Genomic DNA, 23,167 nt, shown 5'->3' with positions numbered 1-23,167 from the left:
CCTGTGCTAAATCATCCGTGTTTGAGTATGTTCAGCAGGAATGCATCAATGGCCAAATCTTTCTACACCACTAGTGCTGTTGGCCAGAGCAAGGAAATTGTCTCATTAAAGCAGCCAAGCAGATGCAAGTGGCGAAACACAAAAGTCTGCAGACTGGAGGAACTCAGCAAGTTTCCCAGCATCCATGAGTGGTAATGATATCTAACTGACATTTCGGACCTGAGCCCTTAGCTCAGGCACCAAATAAAACCAATACATTCTCACAATTCCAGCTGCCTGCAACCTCCCAAAACATTTCTACCAACAATTATTTATATCCATTCCGGAACATTTGTTTTTCGGTCCAAAAAATGCACCCAATCCCAGTTATGGGGGAAATCAGCCACATACTCTATTTTTAACCAAGTGTTCTTCCTTCTGATACCCTTCAATAACAATCGCTCACTCCCAAGTAGTTGCCTTTGGCAGACAGGTGGAGTAAGGCTCCTTTATAACCTCTGGCACCAATATTCTCAGCTGTCAGGAGGACAGATTGGCGCAGAGGAAGATTAAATGTAACCATTATCCCCTGGTAGGCCTCAGAGAATACCCTGTTGAGATCCCAACAAAATCCATTACCTGTGGTTGGGGAGAATACCTTCTCTGCTGTGAAATGCAGTTATCAAGTGTGAACAGAAGTGAAATTGATTCCATTATTTTTATTGATATTTGTGTCAGGCTGTTCTTACTGTGTATCAGTCAGAATGACAGCCATTAGTGGTGTTCTCTTTTTAAAAAAAAAAGTCACGTTAAATGTGGGACTGATGATTACAATGAGTGCACTGTTCCACGTATATCTCTTTTGGTAATTTTGCCTTCCTACTGAATTAGGAAATGGCGGGGGTAAATGGGGTAAAGCTCCTCCAGAGATTTAAACCATATTCATGCTTACTTACCAGTGCACTGCTTAGAAGATGCTGAAAAGACACACAGAGACGCTGCAGGAACTCAACTGGTGTCGCAGGGTCCATACTAGGTAAAGGTATATTACCAATGTTTTGGGCTGGAGCCCTTCCTCAAGGTATGAGTGAAGAACTGGAATAAAGACTGAGAAGAATGGGAGAAGAAGGAGTCTAGACCAACAGGTGCTAATTGGATATGATAGGAGGAAAGGTGAGAATTGATTTTTGGCGAAGTCTCTATCCTGACGTACCTTTACTCATACTTTGAGGAAGGGCTCCGGCCTGAAACGTCAGTAATATATCTTTACCTCCTATGGATGCTGAGAGACCAGCTGAGTTCCTCCAGCATTTCTGAGCATTTTAACTGCAATCACAGCGTCTGGAGACCATCATGTTTCGCTCTTAGAAGGTTTTGAAAATTTGTTTGTGATGGTCTATTTACTTTCTCTCTATATAACTTTCTAACGAGTATCTGGTGAATTCTGATTTTGCACCATGAATCTGGATATTTCTTTAACTTTGGATGAATTTAGATAGAACTCACTGTGGCAACAAAGCCTGATGATTTGTCTTTGATGACTTGCAAGCTGCTCTTTTTATCAAGCCCTTTTATAATCCAATAGTCATTATTTGACCACCAAAATCTTCTCTTGTGATCATACCAGCTCCAATGGCACGGTTGGTATAGTGGTCAGTACAATGCCTTTACAGCGCCTGCGATTGGGACCGGGGTTTGAAACCCTTGGTGTCTGTACGTTCTCCCCATGTCTGCGTGGCCTTTCCCTGGGGGGATCCAGTTTCCTCCCACCATTCAAAAACATACCAGGGATGTAAGACAATCAGGTGTAATTGGATGGCACGGACTCAAGGGCCAAAATGTTACCATGCTGAATGTCTAAGTTTGATTACAGTACATTTCCCCTTATCCAAAGTCCCATTAACCAAAATGATGCATTAACAGAACTTTTTTGCAGTGCCAACATGACGTCACAAGTTGGAAAAAAAATTATCACCCGACTTGCCCAGAAGGCTCTGACACTCCGTTGCTGCCAGTTTGATAACAACAGAGCTCGCATGGGTTCGAGATAAGCAGAGATCAAGTTTTTTTTGGTACATATTAAACATTATTTCATGCTCAAAAAGCCTGCTGTTGTGTTTTGTTGTTTAACCGTTGATACAAGTATTTGGTTGAGCTGCTTGAAGGCAGCTAATGGAGAAAACCCAATAACCAAAAACCATCTGGCTTTTTGGATATGGGGAAACATACTGTATTGTAAATTTAATTATATGGGTTGCTAGACAAAGGAATGTTTAAAAAATGCACAGAAAATGTAGTAAAAACAAGGTGAAGTGGTGAACAGATACTTGGATGTTGAAACCAGAGAGTTCCATATGTGGTAGCAGCTGTCCTTTACACCTTTCAGGTTTATGTGTTGATGAATGGCATGTTATTTGTCTTTGCTATGTTATTCCTGGTCACCACAGTCAGAAGTTGGAAAACTTCTTATTTTCCATATCATTGGTTGTGCTTTTTTTTTAAAAGACATATATACAGAAATACAGCATGGTAGCAGGCTCATGAGCCTCATTTACACCCAATTGACCTACAGCCCCGGTACGTTTTGAACAACTCCCACTGTTTTGCGTGGTATGGGCTCATGGGCCGAAAGGGTCTGTTAATGTGCTGTATGTCTAATTAAAAAAAAAATTAGAAACCAAAGCACCCAGAGGAAACCCACGCAGACATGGGGAGAATGTACAAATCCCTTACGACAGTGCCAGATTCGAACCTGGGCCACTGGTGCTGTAACAACATTGCGCTAACCACTACTCCAACTGTGCCACCCTGTGTGCAGAAAGGACGTAGAAATCTATTTAGTAACCTGCGTGGCAGATCAAGAGACAAATCCATCAGCTCTTGCAGAGGGTGCAAACATATGAGTTCAGTTTTCCAAGGTTCAACAGGATTGAAGCTGAACGGAGATTTGAGAGAACATACGCATGATGTCAACTAAGTTGGCGTTTGGTTGAGCCTCGCAGTTTTGATCATTCTGATTGATATATGGCTACTGCTTGAATGGTCTTTGTGTTTGGGGGTTGTGCAGGGAAAAGTGAGCGAACATTTCCATCAATATTGGCAGTGAAATACCCCTGATGAGATTTGGTGGGGGGCAGAACTGGACTTGGTAAATGGGTTTCCAGAATGTATTTCCATGGATTTTGTATTTTAAATTTAGATATACAGCACAGTAAAAGGTGCTTCTGACCTGTTACTGGGGTATTTGCTGCTCAAATACCCCAATTAACCAACAATCCCCTGTATGTTTTGAGAGGTGGGAGGAAACCGGAGCATCCAGAGGAAACACTCACAGATACAGTAAAAACACACCAAAATGCTGGAGGAACTCAGGTGGTCTTTTCAGCTTCCATAGGAGACAAAGATATATTGTCCCTCAGACATGGGCAGAACAAGCAAACTCCTTACAGACTGTCCCGAATTCAAACTCAGATCACTGGCGCAGTAATAGATGTGCGCTAACTGCTTCACTAACTATGCCTATTAAAGGTTAATGCTTTCAAGAGTTAAGGAAGAGAGAAAAGACAAAGGAGTTATGGAAGGCTGGGGAGTAGATATTGGTGCAAATAAGGTGCCTTTACTTAAAATTTGAAGATAAAGATTAATATCTTCGTTATGGCAAATCAGTCAAAAAATAATGTTGAAACTTGCATTAGATTCCACATTTTAGCTCCAATGCAAAGCTAATCTTAGAGTCAATCTTCTCAAAAACCAGCATCCTTTTCCAACAAATACATGGAAAAACAAATCCATTCTTGGTTCATTCTCTCCAAGGAGTCAGTATTTTAACTGTTTGAGTGATTTCATTACATTCCTTCGTCGATGTTGATTTGAGGATACACTGTTGAGATTTGTAAGAGTTAAAGGTCATCAAGTAAGATTAAATCCTCTTTCAAGATGCTCATTAATTCTGGCTGAAGGGAATGTTTTAAGATATGGCTTAATTTGGAAGTGGGGTCATGTGGGAATACGTTTATTGGAAGAAAAATGAGATTGCCGATAGGAGACAGAGATTGATAACAAGAAGGTAATTGGAAATGAGCCCATCATCTCCAAAATGGAATCAGTTTAATAGCTGATTTTTTTTTTATTTGCACATCAACTCACAAAAGCTCAAAATAACCAGAGGAAATGCAAACCTCTTTTGTGCCAAAATATTTGCATTTGTTAATGGATTTTCAAACTCAGTTCTACAAACCTTATATAGTTCATGTAATCCAAAGAGTGCTGCTATGTGACTCTCATGCTTATCGCCTTCCTGTTCTTAGAAATTCACCCTCTGCTCTTAGCAATATAAGTGGGATGAACATACAGCACCAACAACTCTGGTTCGAATCCGGCACCGTCTGTAAGGAGATTTTATGTTCTCCACGTGACTGTGTGGGTTCCCTACAGGCGCTCTGGTTTCCTCCCACCCTTCAAAAACTTATGGTGCTTGTAAGTTAATTGGTGCATTGGGGAGCTGGGCTCAAGGGCTAGAAGGGTCTCTTACCATGCCGCATGTTTAAATTAATTTTCCCTTTGAAATTTGGTCCATTGAAACTAGTATAATAGAGGATGAAGATTTAAGAGATTGCTCCTTTTCTCCTCCACCTGACTACCTGTCAATCAACCTCTGCAGTCTTTTATCCACCTATCACTTTCCTCTACCTCTGCCATTTTCTGTAGAGAGTGCTCCCTCCGTGACTCCCTCGGCCACTCATCCCTACCCACTAATCACCACCCTCTTGGCACCTTCCCCTGTGACTGTCGGAAGTGCCACACTTTCGCCCATATCTCGTCCCTCACCACCATTCAGGGCCACAACACAGTCCTTCCAAGTGAAGAAACACTTGTGAATCGGCAAAATTCATCAACTGCATAGGGTGCTCCCGTTGTGGCCTTCTCCACCTTGGAGAGACTGGACATAGACTGGAAGATCGGTCCGCTGAGCACCTTCACTCTGTCCACATCAATGGCAGGGATCTCCCAGTGGCCAACCATTTCAATTCTGGGCCCCACTCCCGCATTGACATGTCTGTCCATGGCCTTATGCCAGTCTTAAATTGCAGGAGCCACACCTAATAATCTGCCTGGGAACTCTCCAACTGGATGGCATTAACGTTGACTTCTCCAATTTCTGCTAAACCATTCCCCATTCTCCCGCTCTTCCCTATCCCTCTGTCTCCTTTCCCTTCTCTCTCCATTCACAGAGCCAGCCCACTCCCCCTGTTTTCTCTTGTGCCTACCCTCCCTTATCCAGCTCTTGCCTATGCTCCTCCCCTGCAACTCCCCCCCCACCACTTTATTCAGATGCCTGTCTACATTTTTCATACCTTGTTATGCCTAAACCTGAGACATTGATTATGTATCTTTATCTTTGCTCTATAAAGTACACTTTGACCTGCTGAGTTTTTCCAGTTTAGTGTTTTTACTTTCTCCACCTCTTACTTTTTGGGTCTTGCTCATCTCTCCATTCTGGCCACCTTCTTTATATTATTTTGGTCCAGGTGATTGGTCTCGACCTGCAATCATTCTTCAAATTTAAGTAAATGAGTTGGAAAAGATAAACAGATTGTCCCGACAGTAAACATCACAATTTCAAAAAAACTAGAAATAAATCCCAACCACATTTCAACGTAATGATCAGAGATTCTGTGATTTAAAAATAACAAATCATTTGAAAATACTCATTTTATAATGATTTTTATTTCATGTGCAAGTACAACTTGAATGAAAAGCAAATCTGCCCATTCCACGTGAGTTTAACGATAAGAGTATAGATTTCATGGTAGAATTTCCGTGCTTTGTTTCAGTAGCCGCTGGGATATTGTGTGTGCTGTTCTCCTTGCCTCTCTCAAGAGCGAAGGATTGTCCCATCGTAGATTCACCAGGACATTACATGGCATGGAATGTTTGCGTTATAAACAGATTGGTTATGCTGGATTTGTTTCTGGGGAGCAGTGAAGACTAAGGAAGATGAGGAGAGTGAAAATGTTATGACAAGCATAACTAGGGTGAATGAGTGTATCTCCATAGCAGAAATGTCTCAAACCAGATGTTATAGCCTTAAGATGAAGAGTAAGAGGGTTGGAGAGAATTTGAGGAAAGATTGTTTTCAATGGTGTCTGAAATAAGGCAGAAAGTTGGAGCATTGGCTTGAGTGACCATTGTTATTCATCGATTTCCTCTGAACTTGACCACTCATTTTGACCATCGATGTCCATCCCCCATGCCGAAGGTCTCAAAGCCCTTTGTTTCTTTCACAACAACAGACCTAATCAGTCCCCCTCCACACCACCCTCCTCAGGCTAGCATAACTTGCTCTCACCCTCAATAACTTCTCCCTTGATTCATCTCACTTCCTTCAAGTCAAAAGGGTAGCCATCGGTACCTGCATGGGTCCCAGCCTTGACTCCTTCTTTACTGGCTACGTGGAGCAATCCACACTACACAGCCAAGGTCCCTCAACTCTTCCTCTGCTACACTGGTGCTGCCTCATTTATCCATGATGAGCTCATGAACTTTGACCATCTTGGTCCATCTCTAGCAATACTCTCCCTTTCCTCAATCTCTCTGTCTCCATCGTGGGAGACAAACTCAATAGACATCTTTTACAAATCCACCATCTCCCACAGTACCTCAACTACACCTCATCATACCCTGTAAGGATTCGATTTTATTCTCTCAGTTACTCCATCTCTGTTGCATCTGCACCCAGGACGAGGAGTTTAATGTGAGATCATCAGAGATATCCTCCTTTTTCAAACAATGTGGCTTTCCCTTTACCACCATCAACCTGACCCTCACCCACATATCCTCCACTACCCACACATCTGGCCTGGGCCCCTCTTGCCTCACGTGAAAAAAGGACAGAATTCCCCTCCAGCTCCATCAACTCAGCCCTCACCCACATCTCCTCCATTTCCCACTCATCTGCCCTAACCTCCTCTGCTCCTAGACACAACAAACACAGAATCCCCCCTTGTCCTCACTTACCACCCAATCAGCTTCTGCATTCAACACATCCTTTGCCATTTCCACCACCTACTATGTGATCCCACCACTAGACACATATTCCCCTTTCTTCTCCTCTCTGCCTACTGCAGGGACCACTTCCTCCATGACTCCCATGTTCACTCCTCCCTCCACACCAATTGTCCTCTTGGTACCTACCTCTGTGACCACAGGAGATGTTCCACTTGCACCCCACCTCCTTTGCTAAGCACTTTGGCATTGTCTCCATAATAGCATGGATCTCCCAGTGGCCACCCATTTCAATTTCCCATCCCACTCCCTTGCTGACATGTCTGTCTATGGTCTCATGCACTGTCAGACTGAGACCACCTGCAAATTGGAGAAACGACAGCTCATCTTCCGACTGGGAACCCTCCAACCTGATGGCATTAATATCGACTTCTCTTGTTTTCATTAAACATCACCCTTCCCATTAATTTCTTCGCCTGTCACCTTTCCCCAGTTCTGTCTCTCCTTTTTCCCTGTCTCCTTTTGCACAGACATAATCAATTCTCACCTCTCCCCTTATCATAACCAATTAACACCTTTTGTTGATCTGGATTCCTCCCCAGAATTCTGAGATTTCCTGTTTTTTTACTCATTCTGTTTATACCTTGAGGAAAGCTCAGGCCCAAAAATCTTTGTCTCCTATAGACGTTGCAAGACTGGCTGAGTTCCTCCAGCATTTTGGTGTGTTTTTACTACAATCACAGCATCTTCAGACCATTGCAAAGTAGCCAAATCCCACATTTACTTCAGCTGCACCTCTTCACACTGTAAAAATTCTATTCCTTACTCTCAATTCCTCCAAATCTGTTGCATCTGCTCCGAGGATGAGGTCTTCTATTTCAGAACAAAAAAAATAGCTTTCCCTCTACTGCCATCAACTCAGCCCTTGCCCGCTTCTCCTCCATTTCCCTCATATCTGCCCTATCTCCCTCTACCCCCATACACAACAAGGACAAGATTCCCCTTGTCCTCACCTACCACCCCAATAGCCTCCATATCCAAGATTCTACCCTTGGCAATTTCTTCCATCTAAAACATGATCACACCACCTGACACATCTTCCCCTCTCTGCTTTCTGCAGGGACCACACCTTCTGGGACTCCCACGTTCACTCATCCCTTCACATTAATCGCCCTTGGAACCTACCTCTGTGATCCCAGGTAATTATACAGTTGCGCCCACACCTCCTCCCTCACCACCATTCGGGCCACTAAACAGTCCTTCCAAATGAATCTGCAGGGATCATCTACTGCATCCGGCACTTCCATTGTGGTCTCATTTACATTGGAGATACTGGACACAGGCTGAGAGATCATTTTATTGAGTACTTTTGCTCTGTCCGCTACAATAACAGGGAGCGTCCAGTGGCCAACTGTTTCAATTCCCACAAAATTTCTTTCTATGGTCCCATTCATTGCCAAGCTAAGGTCACCTGTAAATTGGAGGAATAATTTGTAATATTCCATCTGGCACTCTTGAACCAGGTAACAGTGACTTCCAGTTTCTGTTCGGCACCTCCCCCCTCTCTCCCTCTTCCCCTATATCTCCTATCTTCCAGCTTCTCACACCTTTATCTCTCCACTCAGATAACTACCCCCTTCCCCTATCACCTCTGCTTTATTCTCTTTTTCCTTCCCACTCATAACTGACCATGACCTCTTGTTCTTCCCATGCCACATCTTCTCTCCTCTCTTCTCCTCTCCTCCACCTTTTTATTTGGGTGCCTGCCTGCTTTCTGACGAAGGGCTCAGGCCCAAAACATTCATAGTATACCTATGCTTCCAATAGTTTCTCCAGCACTTCGGTGTATTGCACTACAATCACAGGATTTGCAGACTTTCCTGTCGAACTGTTATTTGATGAGAGTAATGTCATTATGCTATCTTATCTCTATTTGGAGTAAAACGTGAAAGTCTGCAGACGCAATGATTGAAGTAAAAACACAACGCAGGAGAAACTCAGCTGGTCAAGCTGTGTACTTCATATAGCAAATGTTTTGTGTTTGAGCTCTTCATCAAGGTATCCCATACTGTCTGACTTGCTATTTCTCCAGCATTGTGTTTTTATCTCTATTTGGTATTCATTTAAACATACATGTTTCCAGTCAATCTGAAGGCTGGGTGGTGATAAACATCTGCAATTGCTCATATTCTCCAGATAAATCTGCTGGCTGTTTAACAGTTGCAGTGTCAGTTTCCAATGCAAATTGTGTTCCCCTGCTGTGAACAAGTAGCTGCAATTTTCAGAATAACCACTGAGAGAAAAAAATCCTGTAGGAACACATTTTCACTTGTAACATTGGACTTGAGGGGAGATAGGGAACATTGTGAAATGAAACTCGTCCAAAACACCCTGGTTGCCTTTATGATGTGTGTCATTGTGAAGTGAGGAACAAGTTAAGCAGGTCCAAGAAACACCGATTCTGGACACGAATTTAGCAGCAAGAGAAAGTCACCACGAGGATTACACTCTGTCAGACAAGGCACTAGCAAAATAGTGACATTAGACAGTTTTACAATCAATACTCACTACAACTAACAGATTGCTATTGTAGTTCGCACAGTTAAACACACAGATGAAACAAGCAGTACCTGGCACCCCTGGATCCGGTGCAGGTACAGCTCTATAATTAAGTTACAACAATGGCTTGTTAGTGTGCACCACAAGAAGTCCCCCAAATCCGTTACTAGCCCATATCTTGTAATTGACTCTCTAGTACTATATGGCTCGTGGCCTGGAGTGGAGCATGACTTCGCCCTCAGGGAGAGACAGTTAGCAGCTCCATGTGGTGGCCTTTAAGCCACAGCAGTCTGGAGGGGCTGGCTCAGGTATGACCAAAATAGGGAAGGTGATTAAGGGAGCCAGTGGCGAGGTGTGTATACATCCAAAGGAGCCAATAGCAAGTTGTGTGGCTATTTGTGGGTGGGCTAACCTTGATTGACATGGAGGAATGACCTTCAATTGCCTGGTCAGATGACCCTCTAAGAGCAAGCACATGGATTATCCTTTGTTTGGGGCAGTTTCCTACCCGACCTGCTGGATAATTCTCCAGATTACTCTCGGATGCAAAAATCCCATCTTCAAAGCAAGATTCAACCAGAATTGCTTGCTTCTATGTTACTCAGATGCTACATTTTGAAATCCAAGATGTTGAATTTAATTTACCCTGGAAAGTATCAATTTACATACATGTAGACTGAAACAGCACATACATTTACATTTCAGTCATATAACCATATAACCACTTACAGCACAGAACAGGCCCTACTAGTCCATGCCGTAACAAATCCCCACCCTCCTAGTCCCACTGACCAGCACCCGGTCCATACCCCTCCAGTCCTCTCCTCTCCATGTAAATATAACCATATAACCACTTACAGCACAGAACAGGCCAGTTCGGCCCTACTAGTCCATGCCGTAACAAATCCCCACCCTCCTAGTCCCACTGACCAGCACCCGGTCCATACCCCTCCAGTCCTCTCCTCTCCATGTAAATATAACCATATAACCACTTACAGCACAGAACAGGCTTGTTCGGCCCTACTAGTCCATGCCGTAACAAATCCCCACCCTCCTAGTTCCACTGACCAGCACCCGGTCCATACCCCTCCAGTCCTCTCCTCTCCATGTAAATATAACCATATAACCACTTACAGCACAGAACAGGCCAGTTCGGCCCTACTAGTCCATGCCGTAACAAATCCCCACCCTCCTAGTCCCACTGACCAGCACCCGGTCCATACCCCTCCTCTCCTCTCCATGTAACGATCCAGTCTTTCCTTAAATGTAACCAATGATCCCGTCTCAACCATGTCTGTCGGAAGCTCATTCCACATCCCCACCACCCTTTGCGTAAAGAAATTTCCCCTCATGTTCCCCTTATAATTTTCCCCCTTCAATCTTAAACCATGCCCTCTAGTTTGAATCTCCCCTACTCTTAATTGAAAAAGCCTATCCACATTTACTCTGTCTGTCCCTTTTAAAATCTTAAACACCTCTATCAAGTCCCCCCTCAATATTCTACGCTCCAGAGAAAAAAGCCCTAGTCTGCACAACCTTTCCCTGTAACTCAAACCTTGAAATCCTGTCAACATTCTTGTGAACCTTCTCTGTACTCTCTCTATTTTGTTTATATCTTTCCTATAATTTGGTGACCAAAACTGTACACAGTATTCCAAATTTGGCCTCTCCAATACCTTGTACAATTTCATCATAACCTCCCTACTCTTGAATTCAATACTCCGATTTATGAAGGCCAACATTCCAAATGCCTTCTTCACCACACCATCTACCTGAGTATCAGCCTTGAGGGTACTATTTACCATCACTCCTAAATCCCTTTGTTGCTCTGCACATCTCAATAGCCTACCATTTAATGCATATGACCTATTTAGATTTGCCCTTCCAAAATGTAACACCTCACACTTATCTGTATTAAATTCCATCAGCCATTTCTCAGCCCACACCTCCAGCCTTCCTAAATCACCTTTTAATCTATGGTAATCTTCCTCACTGTCCACAACACCACCAATCTTTGTATCATCCACAAACTTGCTTATCCAATTCTCCACCCCTACTTCCAGATCGTTAATAAATATAACAAACAATAGTGGACCCAGGACCGATTCCTGAGGAAATCCACTAGTCACCGGCCTCCAATTGGACAAACAATTTTCCAACACTACTCTCTGACACCTCCCATCCAACCATTGCTGAATTCATTGCACTACCTCCTTATTTATACCTAATGCCTCCACCTTTTTTCCTAACCTCCTGTGGGAAACTTTGTCAAAAGCTTTACTGAAGTCTAAATAGACAACAATCAATAGTTAAATGCAACATTTTGTGGCTTTGATGTCATTGGAACCAAAACAAGGAACCAAAATAAAACAACCATTTTTTTCAATATATCCCCAAAGTTCAAAGTTCAGATTTATTGAAGAATGAGAGGTCTACAAGTTTCTGAGAGGCATCAATAAATAGGGTGGACAGCCAGCACCCTTTTCTTGGGGAAGGAACAGCAAGTACCAGAGGATATCTGTACAAAGTGAAGGGAGGAACATTTAGGGGAGATTTGTCGGGTTAGTTTTTTACACAAGAGAGTTCTGGGTGCCTGGAATGCCTTGCCAGGAGTGGTGATGGAGGTTGAAACATTGGGGATATTTGAGGGTTTCTTTGACAGGCACATGAATGAGATAGAAAGGGTTTAGTATTTAATTTTGGTAGGAATATATAGGGTGACCCAACATCGAGGGCTGTAATGTTCTATGTTTTTCTCTTTGGCTTGGCTTCGCAGACGAAGATATATGGAGGGGTAAAGGTCTACGTCAGCTGCAGGCTCGTTTGTGGCTGACAAGTCCAATGCGGGACAGGCAGACACGGTTGCAGCAGTTGCAGGGGAAAATTGGTTGGTTGGGGTTGGGTGTTGGGTTTTTCCTCCTTTGTCTTTTGTCAGTGAGGTGGGCTCTGCAGTCTTCTTCAAAGGAGGTTGCTGCCCGCCAAACTGTGAGGCGCCAAGATGCACGGTTTGAGGCGATATCAGCCCACTGGCGGTGGTCAATGTGGCAGGCACCAAGAGATTTCTTTAGGCAGTCCTTGTACCTCTTCTTTGGTGCACCTCTGTCACGGTGGCCAGTGGAGAGCTCGCCATATAACACGATCTTGGGAAGGCGATGGTCCTCCATTCTGGAGATGAGACCCATCCAGTGCAGCTGGATCTTCAGCAGCGTGGACTCGATGCTGTCGACCTCTGCCATCTCGAGTACTTCGATGTTAGGGATGAAGTCACTCCTATGAATGTTGAGGATGGAGCAGAGACAACGCTGGTGGAAGCGTTCTAGGAGCCGTAGGTGATGCCGGTAGAGGATCCATGATTCGGAGCCGAACAGGAGTGTGGGTATGACAACGGCTCTGTATACGCTAATCTTTGTGAGGTTTTTCAGTTGGTTGTTTTTCCAGACTCTTTTATGTAGTCTTCCAAAGGCGCTATTTGCCTTGGCGAGTCTGTTGTCTATCTCGTTGTCGATCCTTGCATCCGATAAAATGGTGCAGCCGAGATAGGTAAACTGGTTGACCGTTTTGAGTTTTGTGTGCCCGATGGAGATGTGGGGAGCTGGCTGATGGAGGACCTCAATTTTCTTCAGGCTGACTTCCAGGCCAAACATTTTGGCAGTTTCCGCAAAACAGGACGTCAAGCGCTGAAGAGCTGGCTCTGAATGGGCAACTAAAGCGGCATCGTCTGCAGAGTAGTTCACGGACAAGTTTCTCTTGTGTCTTGGTGTGAGCTTGCAGGGACCTCAGATTGAAGAGACTGCCATCCGTGCAGTACCAGATGTAAACAGCGTCTTCATTGTTGAGGTCTTTCATGGCTTTTTCAGCATCATGCTGAACATGCATAACATCACATACAATCCTGAAATTAGTTTTTCAGCGGGCTATCCTCCATTTGACCATTTCGATATGTGGAGCAGATTTTGGTTGGCAAATTTTCTTTTCATTTTTCTGAAATAAAAGAAACAACTTTCAATACTGCTGGAAAACCTTCCTTTAATATTCCATTCTCTTCCTTATTTCCTTACAGAGCGAGACACCGAAATAATGTTACAAATCAGAACATATGTTGCTCCTACTCAGGAGGGATTTTTTTCCCTGTTTTGTTTATCTGCAACCTGTGTTGGCAAACGTGTTAAATATGTGTGATGTTGACACAGAAGTAACTAGTTGGATTTGATCCTGCGTGGTATCTCCCTTAGCAACTTAGGGGAGGGAGAACAAAAGCTTTTGAAATATTCTAGATCGATTGGGAGTTTAAAAGACCTTTTGTCTTTGGAAGTCTTCATGTTTCTCAGGAAAATCATTTTACTTGCTAAATAGAAGTGCTAATTGGGGAGACACTAAAGATGACAGTGAAAATACAACTTGCAATAGCATTTGTCTCCAAGAATTTTAAATGTGCGATCTTCATATTAGAGCAATTAAGAAGAGAGCCAAGGATGAGCTCATCAGGAACCCCACCCTGTAACATTGCTTGAAATTATTAGTGAAATGACATCAGATTCAGATGCTATTTATTGTGAAATAAAACAGATAAGTATTACATGAAATTGCCATTAGTCTGCCATAAGACAAACAAAGATTTGCCATTAGCATTGCCCGCCATCCCTGACAGTCAGAGAAAGAGAAGCAAAAGAGAGTCCTACAAGATTTAAGTTTCCATGTGCTCATTTATGTTGCCAGGGTTGTTTCTCAGAACAGAATGGTATGGCTTGGATGGTGGATGATTGCTTCACTGACTGGAGGCCTCAGGGATAGATGTTGGGACCATTGTTGTTTGTCATCTATCTGGATGATAATGTGGTAAATTGGATCAGCAAGTTTGCAGATGACACTAAGATTGGAGGTGCTGTGGACAGAGAAGAAGTTTTTCAAAACTTGCAGAGGGATCTGGAGCAGGGGCTGAAAAATGGCAGATGGAATTGAATGCAGACACATGCGAGGTGTTGGATTTTGGAAGGACAAACCAAGAAAGGACATACACGGTGAATGGTAGGGCATCAAGGAGTGTGGTAGAACAGAGGGACTTGGGAATACATACATAATTCCCTGAAAGTGGTGTCACAGGTGGATAGGGTTGTAAAGAGGGCTTTTGGCATATTATCCTTCATAAATCAAAGTATTGAGTACAGGAGTTGGGATGTTATGGTCAAGTTGTATAAGATCTTAACGAGGCCAAATTTGGATATTGTGGCAGTTTTGGTCACCTAACTACAGGAAAGATACCAATGAGATAGAAAGAGCACCTGGACTTCAGGAATTGAGTTACAAGGAAAGGTTAAACAGATTAGGACTTTATTCCCTGGAATGTAAAACAAAAAGCAGAGATTTGATAGAGGTATTTAAAATTATAAGAAGGATAAACAGAGTAAATAAACAGTAGATAGGAAATAGTTTAAGAGTGAAAGGGGAAAAGTTTAGCAGGTCCTTGAGGAGGAACTTCTTCACATGGAGAGTGGTGGGAATGTGGAATGAGCTGCCAGGTGAGGTAGTGAATGCAGGTTCACTTTTAACATTTAAGAAGAATTTGGACAGATACATGGATGGGATACATAAGGAGGGCCATGAATTGGGTGGAGGTCAGTAGGACTAGGCAAAGACAAAACAGTTTGGCACAGACTAGAAAGGGTGAAGGGGCCTGTTTCTGTGCTGTAGTGTTCTTTGGTTCTATGGTTAGCACAATTCTATTATAACTCCAGTGACCTGGTTTAAAATCCAGCTCTGTCTGTAAGGAGTTAAGGAGTTTGTTCTACTGGGTGCTCCAGTTTCCTCCCCCCCTCCCCCGCAAAGATGTACAGGGGCTGAAGGTTAATTGATATATGTAGAGGGACACAGGCTTGTGGCCCAGAAGGGCCTAATACCAAGCTGTATGTCTAAATTTAAAAATGACAAAGACAGGAGGAAATTCAGCATGGACCATTGAACGTATCTTGCCTGGATGAATCACAATTTGCTGCGGGAATGGCTCTGCACAAGATTTCAAGAAACTGCTGCAAACAACTGCCCCCTCCCCCCCACCACCCCATCCATCCTCATCTCCCACTCCCTTGGGAAAGCTGCTGATATACCAAAGGACTCATTTCATTCTCTCTTCCGCCTTTTATCAGGCAGAACATTTGTGTGCTTAAAAGCACAAACCTCAAAATTCAAGGCCAGTTTCTTTCCTTCTGTTATCAACCTCTTAAATTGACCCCTTATTGCCAAAGGATGATATCATAAGACACAGGAGAGGAATTAGGCCCATTCGCCCTATCGAGCATACCCTTGCATTTTGTACACTGAACTTTACTCTAAACCCTGCACTGTCTGGCTTACTGTAACACTAACTATTCTCACCGTTGTTTGTTTATTTATATGCTATTAGTGCACTACCTGCTGTATGAGTTGACTTGCCTGGATAGCATGTGAAACAAAACTTTTCACTGCATCTCAGTCCACCTGACAATAAACAATTTAATTCAACATGTTGTTTCTTTGTAATCTCAGTACTGCTTCCTCTAAAATAACCTTGTTCACATTAATACTGCTAATGCATTGCAATTCCAAAAGGGAAAGGGTTGTTTCTCTGGCCTTTACTGGAGTGACCATCCATTGTCCAACATCACATGAAAGGCTCATCTGTTGTGATTAGATAAACACAGTGTTCAAAAGCCAAAGGGTTTTTGGTTCTGCCAGCTTTCCTTGAACTGTTCTTCCTTTCTCCTTCTCCATTGGGCTTAAAGACAATTTCTTCCCTGCAACCCTAATACAGAGTCCTTGCTTGGGGCCAACTGATCTCACTTTCATTGAAACACTATACTGTAAATTGTTCTCTTTACACAGCTGTATGTATATTAGAGATAACCTGTCACATTGCTCGCTGAAGTCCTTTTCATTATACTAGATATAACGTGACAAATAAACGTAAACTACCTGGAAAGTACCTGACCCAAGTCTTGTTTGGTGTTGTTACTCGTGAAGCTAACAGTGTGGGCAACTGTTTTCTTCTGCATTTTCAAAGCATATGAAATGAAAACATGCCTCAAGTGTTCATAATTAACAAACAGCATTTCTAATTCCTCAATTGCTTGTTCTTTTAATAGGCAGGAAACTGTAATGGAGTATGTTAATGGTATTGATTGAAATGTCCATGCACTTCCTCGTGTAAGAGGAGCTTAAGGCTTCAGCAGATCATTAGTGGAGAAGCATCTTACGCTTATTAAGCAATGGAGATGAATTAACCCCAGGCAAGGCTTTGCATTATGTGAAACAAACTTAAATACATTCCATTAGAAGCTGAAGATTTGCAGTCAATTTCTGAAAGTCATAATCAATCAACAAATCCTAAAAGCAAAAGGCAAAATCTTAAACCGGAACCATGAACAAAACAAAACAGAAATTGGAGTTGGATGCAGCTGGTCAATTAAACTGCGGAATAGTTTGAGTGTGACATTCGATAATGGTACAGCTCCAAAACACAAATCAATCTTTTAAAAAAAAAATAACCTCAGAATGAAATGCTTGAAATGTACAGCAAACTTATTGTATGATTTTATTAAGCAAAGCACATCATCAAAAATGTGGTAGATGAAAGGCTGGAAAACAAATACTTGCAGATGAGATAAAAAAGGTTCAAGCGCTTTACATATTGATGAAATAGTCACTATATTGCTCCTGTTAATCTGCACGGCCTAGAACATGAAGTGTGCAGAAGAATATAAGAAATTAGAGCAAGGAGACAGCTATCTGGGCCCTCAAGCTTGCACACCTTACAATAAGATCACAGACGATCTGGTTATGGACTCAGCTCCACTGACCCACCTGTTCTCAGAATAACTGTTATTCCCCCACTAATCAAAACTCTGTGGAGGCAGCCTCTACTGCTTTATTTGACAGAGAATTCCACAGATTCATTACTCTCTGTGAGAAATAGTTCCTCCTTATATCTTAAATTTAATCCCCTTATTTCTGAGGCTTTGCCTCCCCCCCCCCACCCCGCCCAATTCTAGTCTGACCCGCCAGTGGAAACAAACTCCTTACTTCATTATCATCTATTCTTTTAAGAATTTTATATATTTCTACAAAATCCCCTCTCATTCTTCTCAGCTCCAATGAGTACTCCCTCAATCTCTCCTCAAACGATAACCCATTCAAAACCTGGTGAACCTCCTCTGCTCTGCTTCCAAGCCAGTATATCTTCTAGAAAGTAGAGAGAACTGTACTCTGTACTCCAGATGTGGCATCACCAGTCATGTACAGTTACAGCTCTTAAATTTAATCCCTCAGGCAATGAAGGCCAACATTCCATTTGCCTTCTTAATTATTTGCTGTGCTTGCAAACCAACCTTTTCCAATTCATGCACAAGCACTTCCAAGTCACTCTGCATAGCAGCATGCTGGAATTGTTATAATTTAAGTAAGAGACTGATATCCTACTTTTTCTCAGCAGAGTGGATGACTTTGGAATGTTCTGATTAATGCCAAAGGCAGCTACTGCATGAATGAAAACTTGCATTCAATGATATGATGGAATATTTGTGTGCAAGTGAAAACAATTTGTTGTGCATTGCATTAATTCCAAAGCTATTGATTTGTTGCCTGCGATGTTGACTCACATCACCAGAAAACAAATGTTCTTATTGTAAATTACAAGTAACAAATAAAACATCAGGTCAGACAGCATCAGCGAATCAAGATTTAAAGTTTTTCATCGGAACATTTCAAATTGATTACCTTGGAAGATTATCAATCCAAAACTTCAACCATTTCTATCTCCAAGGTTACTACCTGAACTTCTGAGCATTTACAACATTATTCTAGATCTTTAGCATCTGTAGTCTTTCATTTTTAGTAACAAAATATATTGTTTATACTCTTGTCCCTTGTGAGGTCTTTAGTCTTCTCTTAATCCTGGCTTTGAATTCTAACTTTAAACCTCTCCATTGCTCTTTCTTTTAAAACCTCAATTTTTGACCCGGTCAACATATAAACCCTAAACCTCCTGATGTGGCTTGTTGACCTTTTTCTTTGAGATTGGTTCTGTGAAGTGCTTTGGGATATTTTTGTTATAGTTGCTGTAGAAGCCAGATGTTGCTTTTGTGAAACTTTATGGAAAGACAGGCAGCAATTCAATTTTTTTTAAAATTCGTTGATATTTGACCCAAAATTTCAAGTTCAAGTTCAAATGTATTATCATTCAATTGTACACGTACAAACTGACAAAACAGCATTCTCCAGTCCTCGGTGCAAAAATATACAAACATATATACAGACATAAGACACATACAGACAACCAAAGATATTCAGTATGTACATACATATAAAAATAAATAAATATTATTAAATAAATAGTAGAGTCTTGGAGGGTTTGTATGTGCAGTCTCACTGCCTGTGGGAAGCAGCTGTTCCTCAGCTTGACAGTTCTGTCTTTGATACTGCTATGTATCTTCCCTGATGGGAGTAGCTGGAATATGCAGCATGCAAAGTGATAGGGGGTCTTCAATGAATTTGCAAGTCCTCTTCAGATAACTATCGTGGTAGATCACATCAATGGAATGGAGGGAAACTAAAGTGATCCTTTCTGCCGCTCATGGTCCTGTGGATTGACCTCCGATCCAATGCTCGACAGCAGTGGTTTTCAAACATTTTCTTTCCACTCGCATCCCACCTTAAGCAATCCCTATGCCATAGGTGCTCTGTGATTAGTAAGGGATTGCTTAAGGTGGGATGTGAGTGGGAAGGGAAGGTTGAGAATCACTGCTCCAGACCCAATTGCTACTGAAATATTTTGCTTGAGAAAAATTGTCATTGGCCCATTTTCTTCGGAGTTATGAAACTGTGCACATAATGAGTCAATTAGGTACGATTAAAACAGTGGTTTTCAATCTTTTTCTTTCTGCCCTTACTGATCACAGAGCACCTATAGCACAGGGATTGGAAAGAAAAAGGTTTGAGAGTGGAAAGAAAAAGTTTCTACAGCAACCAAACCACACTGTGAAGGAGTCAGCCAGGACACTCTCAATAGAGCTCCCATAGAAAGTTAACAGGATGGTGGCTGGTAGCCTTGCCCACCTCAGTCTTGTTAGGAAGAGCAGTCATGGTTGCACCTCCCTGACAAGTGAGATGTTGTGCATCCAGTTCACAATAATTTTACACACAACACAGGAGTAACCAAGAGTGACATTTTGAAATACAAGTCTTTATTTTGATGTGGGCTTAAGCTCACCAGTTAAACATTAATTACATACTGATTAAATCATAGCAGTTTGCAACTGGAGATGAAATACAAATCAAATCTGAAGTTACTTTGAAAAGTCTGATCTTTTGATGTGGTTGGCTTTGATTTTTTTGTGCATTTTACACAAGCAATAAGTGGCACCTTCATGTTTAAAAGAGAGTGTTTTCACCAGACTACGATTACATTGCTTAATGCTGGAAGAGATACAACTCATTCTACTTTGCCTCTAACAAATAAGATGAAAGTCCTTCGAAATATTCAGAAATCAAACCATCAGATAGCATATTTTAAGAACATTGAAAAATATTTAATGGGTCAATGGTAAATGGAGCACATTTGCTCTGCAATGGTGTTTTTACTTTAAGGAAATGGCTCTAGAACAATAATTTCTTTCAATGAATATATGAGATCATTTGTAGCTTTCATGTTTTTCTCTAAGTCTTAGGAAAGAGTGTTTTGTATGGGGATGGGCAACCTTTTTATAAAACTCACATCCCACCTTGGGTATTCCCTATGCCATAAGTGCTCTGTGATTAGTAAGGGATTGCTTAAGGTGGTATGTGAGTGGGAAGAAAAAGGTTGAAAACCACTGTTTTAATTGTACCTAATTGACTCGTTATGTGCGTGATTTCAAAACTCCAAAGGACTCCAAAGGAGTTGCCAGTGGACAATTTTTCAAAGCAAAATATTTCAGTATCAATTGGGTCTAGAGCAATAGTTCTCTACCTTCCATTCCCACTCACGTGCCACCTTAAGCAATCCCTTACCAATCATAGAGCACTTATGGCATGGATTACTTAAGGTGGCATGTGAGTTATTAAAAAAAAGTTTGCTCACCCTTGCTTTAGTACCTCAATTCGATCATACCAGAGTTTCCACTTTCTTCCCTGAAACCTCCTGTTCCATTAAGACCCCCTTAGTGTCCCACAAGCCAGTCACATTAGGGGTAATTTCCAGCTTCTAATTACCACATCATAGGATCTTGGAAAATAGGAGGCTATTCAGCATGGTTAGTGAGTGGTTACCTCAGTGCTATTACAGCTCCAGTGACCTGTGTACAAATCCACTGCTCTCTATAAGGAGTAAAACAGAAAAATCTACAGACCCTGCAATTGAAGTAAAAACACAATGCTGGAGAAACTCAACAGGTCAAACAGCATCCTTTATATAGTAAAGATATAGATACAGCTAATGTGTTTGGCTTGAGCCCCTCATCATGGTCTGAGAAAAATGCAGGCGGGCGCCCGAACCCTGTGCCCATTTTGCTCATACCTTGCTGAAATGTTAGTTATGTCTCTTTTGCAGTCCAAAAATGTTTTGCCATGGTTGTCAGGAAGCATACAGGAAGGAAATAGATCAGCTAGTCGAGTGGTGTCACAACAATGCCTTTGCACTCAACGTTAACAAAACCAAGGGGATGATTGTAGACTTCAGGAGGAAAGCAGGAGAACGTGAACCAGTCTTCATCGAGGGGTCAGCAGTGGAGAGGGTCAATAACTTCAGATTCCTGGATATCAACATCTCTGAGGATCAGTCCTGCAGCCTCCATGTTGATGTGATGACGAAGAAGGCTCGCCAGCAGCGGTACTTTGTGGCAAGTTTGAGGAGATTTGGTATGACACTAAAGACTCTCAAAAACGTATTCTATAGAGAGAATTCTGTCTGGTTGCATCACTTTTTGGGATGGAAATGCCAGTGTTCAGGACAAGAAAAAAACTCCAGAGGGTGGTTAACTCAGTCTGCAACTTCACAAGCTCCAGTCTTCACTTTATCGAGGACATCTACAGGGGTGGTGTCTTAAGAAAGCAGCCTCTATCTTCAAGGACCCCCACCACTTAGGCCATGCCCCCTTCTTTGTAGCGACGGGGGCTGCAGAAGCACTGGAGGTGAATCTACAGACACTTGGTGATTCTGGGGGTACTCTCCTTTGCTTCTCTCTTTCTGATGGTTCCTGCCGATGGCGAATCTGTCTTCCTTGCAGCAGGCAAAAAGAAATTTCATGTAATAAGACACTGCTTTATTACTATGATAATAAATCGAATCTTGAATCTTGAACCTCTACCTCTTTCCTGATGGCAGCAGTGAGAACAGAGTGTGTACTGGGTGGAGTGGGTCTTTGATGATTGCTGCTGCTCTCGGATGGCAGCATTCCCTGCAAATATTTTCAATAGTGGGGAGCTACAGTGCACTTATCTGACCTTTCGCTGTCCTTGTGTTTTTTTTGGCACTACTCCAGCTGTTGCATCTATGCCACTCATTCATCTGAAGGCCAAACTTTATTAAAAAAGTCAAGGGGGTTGTTATTTTTACTTTATTTTCATGATTATTCCTTATTATTCTCATTATTCAGCTGCTTGCTGTCCACGATCAGACTCCTCAACAACAAACTCAATCAGAGACTCATTTAAGGATTACCTTGCACTTTGGTTTACATTTCTTTCTTTGTTTACATTTCTCTTTTTTATATACATATCTTTTTCTTGAGTACAGTTAACACTATAGATAAGTAGAAATTCTGCCTCACCTGCAGGATGTATGTGATGTCATGTATCTCAGGATGTATGTGATGGCATGTATCTTCTCTGACAATAAATCTGAACATTGAATTTGACAATAACATTTTCAAATTGCCTCAAAGTGGATTTTATATTTGAAGTTTTATTTGTAATTTTTACTTTCTGAAATTTGCATTTCCTTTCCAATAGGTTCTCCGGCCATCACAGACGATGACCTGATAAAGGTCATCAGGACTGACACAGGGTGGGCGCTGACTTTTTGATGTGTGTGACTGCCGGAGTGGTTAGCATTACTGCAGATCCCACAGATGGTAACCACCAGGACAAGAACACTCCAGTTCTGTCTGGCCCGGAATCAAACAAATTCCGAATGCGGCCACTTAAGATAATGTCAGTATACTTGAACCCATTATTATTAAGAAATATCTAGCCAGTACATTTGAAGCTAATTCTATGCGTACAAAACAAAGATCATGCTTTATCCATTACAACTGACGTTATGAGGACAAACAAATCTAATGTAAGAAGGTTGATATAATTGTTCTTTTTCAATCATTTTATTGATTTTAATGCAATAAACAATGGACGGAGAGAATAAGGTTGTATAATTAAAAAGATTACAATATACAACAATCAATACATAATAATAGTATCTTCATCTCCCCATACTCAATCAAAAAGGAAAAAAAGCAAAAAACCCCTTGTACTAATCGAATGAAGAAGAGAAAACAAAAAAATAACTGGAAAGCCTTGGATCAGTGTTCATAAAACAAACAAAGCCTAGTCCTCATCCAAAAGAGAAACTTAATGGTATCAGGAAGGGACAATAAATCAAAGAAAATGTTAGAAATTATAGGAA

The 23,167-nt window shown here is 41.9% G+C and overlaps 1 long non-coding RNA gene across 1 annotated transcript in view; it reads left to right on the top strand.

Moving 5' to 3' along the window:
- Positions 1–22,833, top strand: part of LOC138741875 (uncharacterized) — a 61,544-nt gene extending 38,711 nt beyond the window's left edge. Inside the window, exon 4 of the long non-coding RNA XR_011343836.1 lies at positions 22,498–22,833. This is a non-coding gene — a long non-coding RNA (uncharacterized lncRNA). The remainder of the gene's footprint in view (positions 1–22,497) is intronic.
- The last annotated feature ends 334 nt before the right edge of the window (positions 22,834–23,167 follow it).

This window comes from Narcine bancroftii, chromosome 8, assembly GCF_036971445.1.
Source record: "Narcine bancroftii isolate sNarBan1 chromosome 8, sNarBan1.hap1, whole genome shotgun sequence".
In the NCBI taxonomy this organism is placed as follows: Eukaryota; Metazoa; Chordata; class Chondrichthyes; order Torpediniformes; family Narcinidae; genus Narcine; species Narcine bancroftii.
Note: the sequence above shows the minus strand (reverse complement) of the source record. Positions and strands in the feature narration are given on the sequence as shown.